Below are 9,599 nucleotides of genomic sequence, written 5' to 3'. Positions count from 1 at the left end.
AACATTTCTTACATTACCTTTTTTTACAATGCTATTTAAAAGAAAATACATTCAGTAAGTCTTAAAATTACTAAAAATTGTTATTTTAAAAAATATTTTTAGTCCATCATCCAATTAGCATTATAGAGGCTAAACTTTAATGTTAGATGACAACTGTATTTGAAATTTCCCTAGTTCATTTATGGAAATATGCAACAATCACATGTACTAAACATATACAAGTTTATATATGTATTAGGAAAAAAAGTTTAATGAAACAATCAAAATTTGCATTACATCTTATTTAGAATTTTGTAGGATATTTATCATTTTTAAAATGTTATAGAATTTCTTAGGAAGTCATAAAAAGTGTCATTCTTAACTTCTAAAAGTAAAATTATGTATTCTAAATATAAGTGGTGCCTTCAGCTTCTATAAGGCCGATTCAGAGTCTCTGGTTGTAGATCTGGCCTTACAGGGAATCAAGAAAGTGATACCTCCAAATTAGGATTTCCTTGTTATTTAGTAAATCAGTCTTTTTATCATCAGTATGTATTAATTTTTTATGTTAATAACACTCAGATCACTATTCACTTACCACCTGTATTCCTTTTATCTTTCTTCTAATTGTTTCTGGATCTGTCAGTCAATTATCCTTCACATCAGCCATTTCAGATGGATTGCTCTCTATTTCAACATTTTGCAGTCTAGAAGGGCACAGGTTCCTGTCAATATGGAGATAAAAGAGAAAGGAAGAGATAGATCACACACACAAATGCACACACAGAGTCTCAAACACTCAAGACAATGTCAAAGTAGTTAACAGGAAAAATGTTGTGCCACTTCTCCTTTCCCAAGATTAAAATTTAATGCCTAGCTGCTTCCCTGTCACTGTCTACTCAGTGGAGTAAAATGATTTTTAGGCAGAGTTTTTATCAGATGGAGACAGTGATGAATTGACAGTTGGCTTCTAAATCAAAGGTGAGACAAGGCAATGCATATATGCTGGCCTACAGCAATACTAAGGGACATTTATGCCAGGCCATGTAGACATCCTCTGGAAAGTGTGCTTAAGGTTTCTAAAATGAAATTCAGCCCAGCCTGCCAATCCCTGCTGAGAAAAACCTCAGCCTGCAGAGGCTGCAAGTGCTGCTCATAGTGTAGCTCCTTCATCTGTCATGTCAGAAGGACAGCCCTTCACTGAACACAGGCTTATTGAGTGCTACAGTTCAGCACAAAGACCAGTGATGCCTTCAAGTCCAGCTCCTACAGGAAGCACTGGAGTTAATGTCTGGATCCATGTTTATCAAACAAAAAACAAAAAACAAAAAAATTCAAAGGGTAATTTCAAATGACATTGTTGTATGAAAGAAATTAGAGGTGGGTGGTGTAAACTAAAGCATTTGCTAGCACTTGAGGCTAACTGTTATGTCTGTATCTCATCCATCCTCTTTTGTCGTTTCTCTCCACGCAAATGACTTTTCTCCTCTTTCCCTGTTCTTTAGAGACAATTTTAATAAGCTGACATTCTCTATAGAGTCTTCCCCTAAGTGTTTTTAGCCATCCTGATTTTTCTCTTTCCTGAACTAGTACATTGATTAGGTACTAGTTTATGATTATGGTCCACAGGATACGTTTTACTCTTCAGTCATTTTCTAGTTATTCCACTCACTGACCAAATTATAACTTTCTCTGTAGAGAAAGAAGTACCTTTATAGAACTGTTTTTAATGTGTCTTTGTGTCAGATGCTAGGAATATACAGAGATCATAGATCAAAGGAAAACACAACCCTTGTCCATGTGGAGGTTACTTTTCACTGGAAGGAGACAGAAAACCAAGCAGTAATGAGATAAAATACATTCTGATCATCATAGGTTGCCTGCAGAAATGATATGTTGGAGTGGTTTCAGTGATGATGAGGAGAGCAGACTAAGAAAAAATCTCTGGAAGGGAGTAACATATGGGCTGAGAACTAATTTATGAGAAAGAGCTAACCAGGCATCCATCCAGAAGTGTGTGTCACGCAGATAGGACAATAAGTTATTAAATGGTGAATTGGATTTTGTTTCCTTCAGGGAGAAAACCATTTAGCTTTATCTCTACAATTTTGTCTCCATTATACCTTTTGACTTTTTGGCCCTGCCCCTTGCTCTCCAGTTGATCTTTTTAATCTCTGTAATTACGTTCCTGTATCGCTCCCTTCTCCTTAACTCCAAGACTAGGTAAATAATATAGGAGTTAAGTTGCTCTTAAAAATAATGGTGATTAGTAAAGAAAACAGACATTAATTTAAAATTAATGAAAAAATTAGAAAGAGAAATAAACAGATCAAAGAAAGTTACTTATGAATATGAAAGAGCAAAATGATTTGAAGAAAATTTTATCTGCCTCATTCGACACACTTTTTTTTTTTTCCATCCTGATCTGTTGAACAGAAATGGAGCTGAACATTTGGATTGTACTGTTCCATGCAGTCCAGGGATTTGCCAATACTATTTTTTCCAGCAAGAAAAACACTAAATTTTAATACTAAAGACTCCCAATGAATTAAGACACACATAAAGTTTGCTTTAAACACTCTTTTGAGGGACCTGCCACCACATTTCAATTTAGGGAAAAATCAAAAGATTAATTTTTATAATCCAGAAGTTTTTATATTTTTATATGCCTCTTATGCCATGAATTAATAGAGAATAGGATCCAGCAGCTCAGGCTTCTTTTTGTTGGTCTCACAAGGTGTGCTTCTCTGGATGGAGCAGGCTGATGCTTCAGGCAAACCTAGGTGTTTTACTCTTGGGCTTCCTTCTTTCTCTAATTATTTTCCTTTATACATATTTAGGAAACTATCTTCTCTCTCAGATTGCTTCATATGTTCAATACCTATATTAATTCTCATGGCAAGAAACTCATGTTTTAGGTGTCTTACAACATTGCTAACAGCATGCTAGGTGACACTGTGGACAGCCACTTTTGTTATGGTACATTTCGTGGGGAATTTCTGTTTGAGCCATGCCATTCTCTTGATGTCTATAATGCTAATTTTCTTTCAGAGTCACACATATGTAGCCCAAGGAACAATTCTGGGTTTTCCAAAACATCTAGAGTATGTATGGTGGGTACCTTTCCTTGTTTCCTTTGTGCTAATCATTTTGCTGAATTACTGGAAGTTGTCAGTTCCATCAGAAGGAGCTCAAACTTTGTAATACATATAGAACAGCACCCACTCTTTCATTGTAGTTTTCAGGGGCGGTGTATGGAAAATATAGCTCTGAAGGATGCTTTGTTTTAGAGAAGGGCCCGACAAACATCTGAACTACAGACAGAGCTCCCTGACCTTGCTTTCACAAGGAAATCATGACAGTGGCCATTGCTGGGGTTAGCATGTTGGATGGAAGTAAGGATTATTATCCATTTATTCAGCATGGAGTCTCTGCAGTGCCTCCAGGTAACTGTCATTCTTACAGTCCCAAATTATGTCTCTTTCTGTGCCACTACCACTCCTGATTAATTCATTCAAGAAAACTGTGTACACATATTTTAATCAATTCAGGAAAAAAAAAATAGATCTTTGCTCTGGTAACTGAATGGGAAAATGAAGTGCCAGGAGGAGTTGCTGTCACCGTAGAAATCATTGTTTCCCATTTGATTGGTTTTTGCTCTTTGTCTCCCCGCCCCCTAATTGATTAGGTTACTGCCTTATGTAACCTCAAACATGTAATCCTTTCTCAGAAAATAGTTCAAATGTAAGCCCTTTCAGGAAAGGGTTTAAAGGCATGCTTAAATATTTATGCAGGCAAGTGGTTGCAAGATTTATAGCACAATAAAATATCAATTGCAAACGTACTGTGTTAGTCATAATTATTATTAAGAACCACTTAACTTGGTCTTTCACGTTTCATAATCTTCATTAAGCACTTCAAGTACTTGCTGTTTTCTAATTCTCCCGTGTCTTTTAGGAGGGAGAAATCGTTAATAATATTTTCATTTTATTTCCTAGAAATAAGAGGACTATTTATAATTTAAATTTATTGAGAATATTTAAAACATTTTTTTTAATGGACATGAAAGAACATGAAAATAGCCCTAAGAATTTAAATGAGTTTGCAGTAAAAACAAGTGTATTAAAGAAGATTAAATATAAAACTTAAAAGAGTTTTTCCTCCATATGTTTCTAGAAAACTTATTTTTTAAGTGGCTTTAGGAAACTGTTGAGAGGACACAAGGGCAGAGTGTTGTAGGTAAGGGAAGAGCCAGTGTAACACCATAAAGTTGTGAGGTTGCTGAAGTATAAAAATACGTACACTTATCATAAACACTTACACCTTACCCTGTGTGACCACATTCACTGCAGATAAGATTGAATCAGGCTTTAATGTTAGAAAAAAATTAAAAGTTGGTGATAAATTCCAAAATGGAATATAGAGGATAAAGCTACATAGAAGAAACTGAGTTAGGGATAATAGCCTAGGTTAGAAATAAAAAGACACATAGGAGGGAAATAAGTAAAGATATAAACTTGATCAATGGAGATGATGCAAAGACTAAAGAAATATTAAAGAGATAGGGCCAACAGAGAAAGAATTACAAGAACATTCTCAGGATTCTGGTCATTTTTATTAAACTACTATTTACTCATCATCTTGTATAAAATATTCACCTGCAAGAACCAATTCTTCAAAAACAGTTACATCAAGTAATCTTAGACATTTTGCTATGAAACAAATATTCTAGTAGTCCAATGTCTCATTTCTGTAACATGTAAATGTCACCTTGCTGTTTAAATGTGTCTTAGCAGCCTGGCGGAATGGCACACAACTGTAATCCCCGTGACTCTGGAAGCTAAGGCAGGAAGATCACAAGTTCAAGAACAGTATGGGAAAGTAGCAAGACTGTTTCAAACTAAAAATGTTAAAAGGACTTGGGGATTCAATAGTAAAACTGTCCTAGATTCAACTACCAACACTACAAAAAAAAAAAATCAGTCAATCAATCAATCTTAGTAAAACCTGCTCTATCTTAAGGCTACTGATAAAGAATAGCTCATTAAAGTACTTCACTCAAATATGACCTCTTCTTGTTTAATACTTAAATGATATCAATCACCAACTATCTACTGTGACCCTAAATTTCTCTTCTAAACTGGCTGTCTAGTTCTCCTGTAGACATCACCCAACCAGGGTCTATCTCCCTCCCATTAATAGCTATGTTTATACAATATGATAGGTATAAGACATGTAAAAACACAAAAGCTATGTGAATCCAATCGAAGAATCAACCTTTTTTTTTTCAATCTCCTGGAAAGGTAATAAATGACCTCTCAATTTTTTAATTTCTTCCTTCCTTATTTCTCTTTTGTCAAATGAGTCATTATCTGAAATAAAAGAGTTCTTTATTGGTTTTGAGAGGGTAATTCTGTGTCCTATAGTTCCTATTGCATATTCATAATTTAATTTTAATATAATTGCTTTTATTTCAACATACACACATTCATTTAAAATACACATAGTAAATGTAATGTTTCTGGAGATGACAAAATTTATCTCACTTCATTTAACCTAGCATTTAGCAAATATTCATGACCTGAAAATTACTAATATATGATACATTAACACCTAACAAAACAATAATCCAAGAAGTACATTTTGGTGATTGGTACTAAAGAAATCTAAAAGTGATTTGCTCATAAAAATATCTGAACAAATAGAAAAATGTTGTTGCTAAATGTTCTCTAAGGAGAAAAGTGTGTGCATATATATGCTTTCAATACTGATGTTCAGAGAAATAAAAATCAGAATTAAATATAGTCTACTATTAAGGTCTTTCCTATATACTCACTAACATGGGTAAAACTATTAGAATTTCTATTTTGTTATTATATTAACTATTACATAGTTTACAGCTAGAAAACAGAAGAAAATTCTTATATTTGTATATATGTATATATGAGCATAAATATATGTGAATATATATATTTCTGCATAGATCTATATAAAAATTCGCCTTGAAGTTTATCATGAGAAAGTGGTAGAGATGAAAATAGTGAAACTCCTGTGCTCACATAAAGGCTGTAAAAGATTGGAGGAAGGCTGAGGCTGCAGGCTGCTGCTTTGAGTCATGGAGGTGATAGTTATATAAATAATGTTGAAAGAGTTCTCCTTTTATACAAACACAAAGATCAGTGATGCTAGAGCTTCCTGGTAGCAGAGCTATAATATAGCAAGGTCCATGAGTGAGGATTAATATCAATGGACTTTGACCAATTAAAACTGGAGCTATATGGATGAACCAGACAGATCAAAATATGCTATTTCAAAGGACATGGGTATAAGCTGGGAATGTAAGGACAGCAGTCACAAAGATCAAACTAGCTGCCTCTGACCAGCCAGTCTACTGCTGTCCTTTTGAGACAGCCTCCATCTGAGTTTACTAAGTATCCTCTAAATGACCTTTATGTAAGAAGGCTAAAGTGGTCACTCCGGGTTGGCCATCTTAATTTTATCACTTCAGACTAAAGTTGAGCATATGATTTAGGAAATTAACTTTTTAAAAGACTAGATATTTTAGGACAAAATTAGCATATATTAAACATATTTTATATGTTAAATTGGCTATTTAGCAGATTTATCACAATGTAAAGTCACATTTCTTTTCAATTTCGCTATTATTTTTCTCTCTGGAAAGAATAGCAATTCCTTTAGTCAAGTCTGATTATAGTTTAAAAAGCAAGGAGAGATTTAAGGAACAGAGGAAAGAACTTTATTGTAATCAATAGTGTTAGCTTTGGGTAACATACACCTGGAAGCTATCCACAGATACAACAATAAATGTTTATTATCTCATAGTGTCTGAGAGTTAGAGATCCAAATATGTCTTAGCTGGGTGTTTATGCCTCAGTGTCTCTCATGAGGCTGCAATCAACATGGCCTCCAGGAGTGTTGTTCTGGGCTGAAAGTTTATATCCCCAAAATATTTTTGTTTTGAAACCCTATTCCCAGTATGATGACTTAAGGAAGTAAGGCATTTGGGAGGTAATGAGGATTTCATGAGGTCGTTAGATATAGCCTCATGTCTGGGATTAGTGCTCTTATAATAGACAGAAGAGTCAGAGAGAGCCTGCTTCTCTTCTCTACTCTCCTCCCTGTGAGGATACATTCACTAAGAAGTAGGCAGTCTGCAACCTGGAAGAGGACCCCTACCAGTATGCATCCATGCTGTTTTATCTTGAACTTCCAGCCTCCAGAACACTGAGAAATAAATTTCCATTGTTTGTATACTATTAAGTTTATGGTATTTTATTATTGCAAAGAGACTAAAACAGTTGCTGTCATTTCAAGGGTCAACTGAAAGAGTACCATTTATACATCCACACATATGTCTTTTGGTTCTCAGATTTGTATTCCAAATCACAACACAAGTGAGCAAGGTTTAGATCTGCTTCAGAGCTCGGTCAAGTACGACACTCCATGGGCTGCCTTCAGGATACAAAATCTAACTTCTAACAAAAGAAGCAATATTATAAAGAGTGAGGGAGAACACTCAAGGCAGAAGTCGTAGACTTTAAAAATACTATGACCAATGTCAGTACTGATTATACAGCACATCTCCTTACATTCTATTCATCAGAAATAACTCAATTTAATTCCTTCTCTCAAGGAGACAGGATTACACAATGTCAGGGAATGAGGGTCATTGGGGCCTTCTTAGTGACTGCCTACCACATGGAGAAAGTAAATTAATTCAGTCAGAAAACTGATTTGATCATGAGAACACAGGTCTCTTGACAAATTTATATTCAGGCATCTATTACTAAGAATAACTTACACCTTACTAATTTTTTTGGACAGTAATCTTTGATATGGTTTAAAAATTTTTATAAGCAGCACCTAAATAAGTAGAGCACGGAGAATGATTTGGCATAATAAACACAAAATAGGATTTTTTGAAGTTATTATGGAGCAAATTATAAGTTTATAAATTTTATTTATTTATTTATTTATTTATTTATTTTTTACACAAAGACAATTATTTAAGACCTTTATTAATAGGTGCTTGCAGTTTGTTGACTTTTTTTGAAAAAATCAAGTTGTAAACTTTTATTACAAATTAAAAATGAAGTTCTTAAAAATATCAACTTGACCAGATATGAAACAATTTAAAAACCTTTAAAGGTGTATTGAGAAAAACCAGGCTTTTTTAAAAAACACGTTTGTCATTACCAAAAAGAGACGTCTTTAGGTAAAAATAATAAAAACCCCATGCTGCATAGATAATGCAGATAGTTCTAGTTATCTGCTCAAGGGGCAAAAAGCAAGCACTTAAGGTCTTCAGCTCCAATCTTTTGTTCATTTCTTATTGCTGGAATTTCATATTCATTTCTTCTTGTTGGATGTCTAAACTGGATGATGGTAGAGGTGGTAAGCCGGCATTTACTCAGCCCCGCCCTGCTCAGCCTCAGGAGCAGACGAATTCTCAGCTGGTGGATCGGCTGCTTTTGTCTCTTTGCCATCTTGTGGTTTAGGGTTTTCTGGGCGTCTGTGTCGGTAATTGAAGTTGCGGCGGTACCGACGTTGAGGTGGCTGCTGACCTTGGGTCTCATCTCCTTGATTTTCCTTATCCTCTTCATTGCCATCCTCTCTAGGCTGTCTTTGGCGAGGAGGGCCCCTGCGGAATCGTGGTCTATAACCCCGATACATATTCTGTCTCACTGGTCTACCTTGTTCTCCTGCACCCTGGTTGTCAGCACCCTCCATCACTTCTCCCTGCACAGGAGGGTTGGAATACTGTGGTCGACGCCCATAGGGTCTCCGCATGTAGTAAGGTGGGAACCTTCGCCTGCGGTAGGGCCGGCGTTGTTGGGCCTGGCCTTCGGGAGCACTCTCCGATCCCTCATTCTTTTCCCCACTCTCACTGTTCTGATAATTCTGCTGGTAATTGCGTGGAGGGCCCCTACGACGTGGATAGCGTCTATAATGGTTACGGTCTGCTGCATATTTACTGCCTTGAACTGAACTCCACCAGGGCCTGTAACATTTGCTGCCTCCGCACCCTTTTCTCCTTCAACAACATCAAACTCCACAGTCTCTCCATCTCCTACACTGCGAAGTTACTTCCTGGGGTTATTCTTCTTTATGGCAGTCTGGTGTACAAATACATCTTCCTTGGTGTCATTCCTGTTGATGAAACCATATCCGTTTCTTACATTGAACCATTTTACTGTTCCCAAAACCTTCGTTGCGATGACCTTCTTGTCCCCGCCAGCAGGCGCCCCCATGTAAGGCCGCCCAGGCCGCCGCTCCCTGCGCCGCTGCCCGTGGTGCCGGGCTTGGTGTCGGCAGCGCTGAGGGCGGGGGCGGCGGGCGGCTGCTGGGTCTCGGCCTCGCTGCTCATGGTTGCCGTGATGGTGACTGGGGCCGGCTGCGGCAGCTGCGGCTCCTCCCAGGGTGTGATGGTAACTAGGCCGGCGGCCGCGGTGGGGCTGCTCAGGGCTCTCTGGGGTCCGCTCTCCGCTCCTGCTACCGATCGAACTCAAGTTTATAAATTTTAACAATGACATTTTAAAAATCTTTGCTACATGGTATAACAATAATATCTTTGTTCTGTAAATACTGGTAGCTGAATG

General features: G+C 36.8%; 1 pseudogene; it reads right to left on the bottom strand.

Annotated features, from left to right (window-relative positions):
- Window positions 1–8,001: 8,001 nt before the first annotated feature.
- LOC124092619 (Y-box-binding protein 1-like) lies at window positions 8,002–9,382 on the bottom strand (annotated as a pseudogene).
- Between the last annotated feature and the right edge of the window lie 217 nt (window positions 9,383–9,599).

The sequence above is a fragment of the Marmota monax genome, unplaced genomic scaffold, assembly GCF_021218885.2.
Source record: "Marmota monax isolate L192 unplaced genomic scaffold, Marmota_monax_Labrador192_F-V1.1 WCK01_AAM20220418_F8-fsc00025, whole genome shotgun sequence".
Classification (NCBI taxonomy): Eukaryota; Metazoa; Chordata; class Mammalia; order Rodentia; family Sciuridae; genus Marmota; species Marmota monax.
The sequence above is the reverse complement of the archived record's forward strand: the minus strand, read 5'-3'. Positions and strand labels throughout refer to the sequence as shown.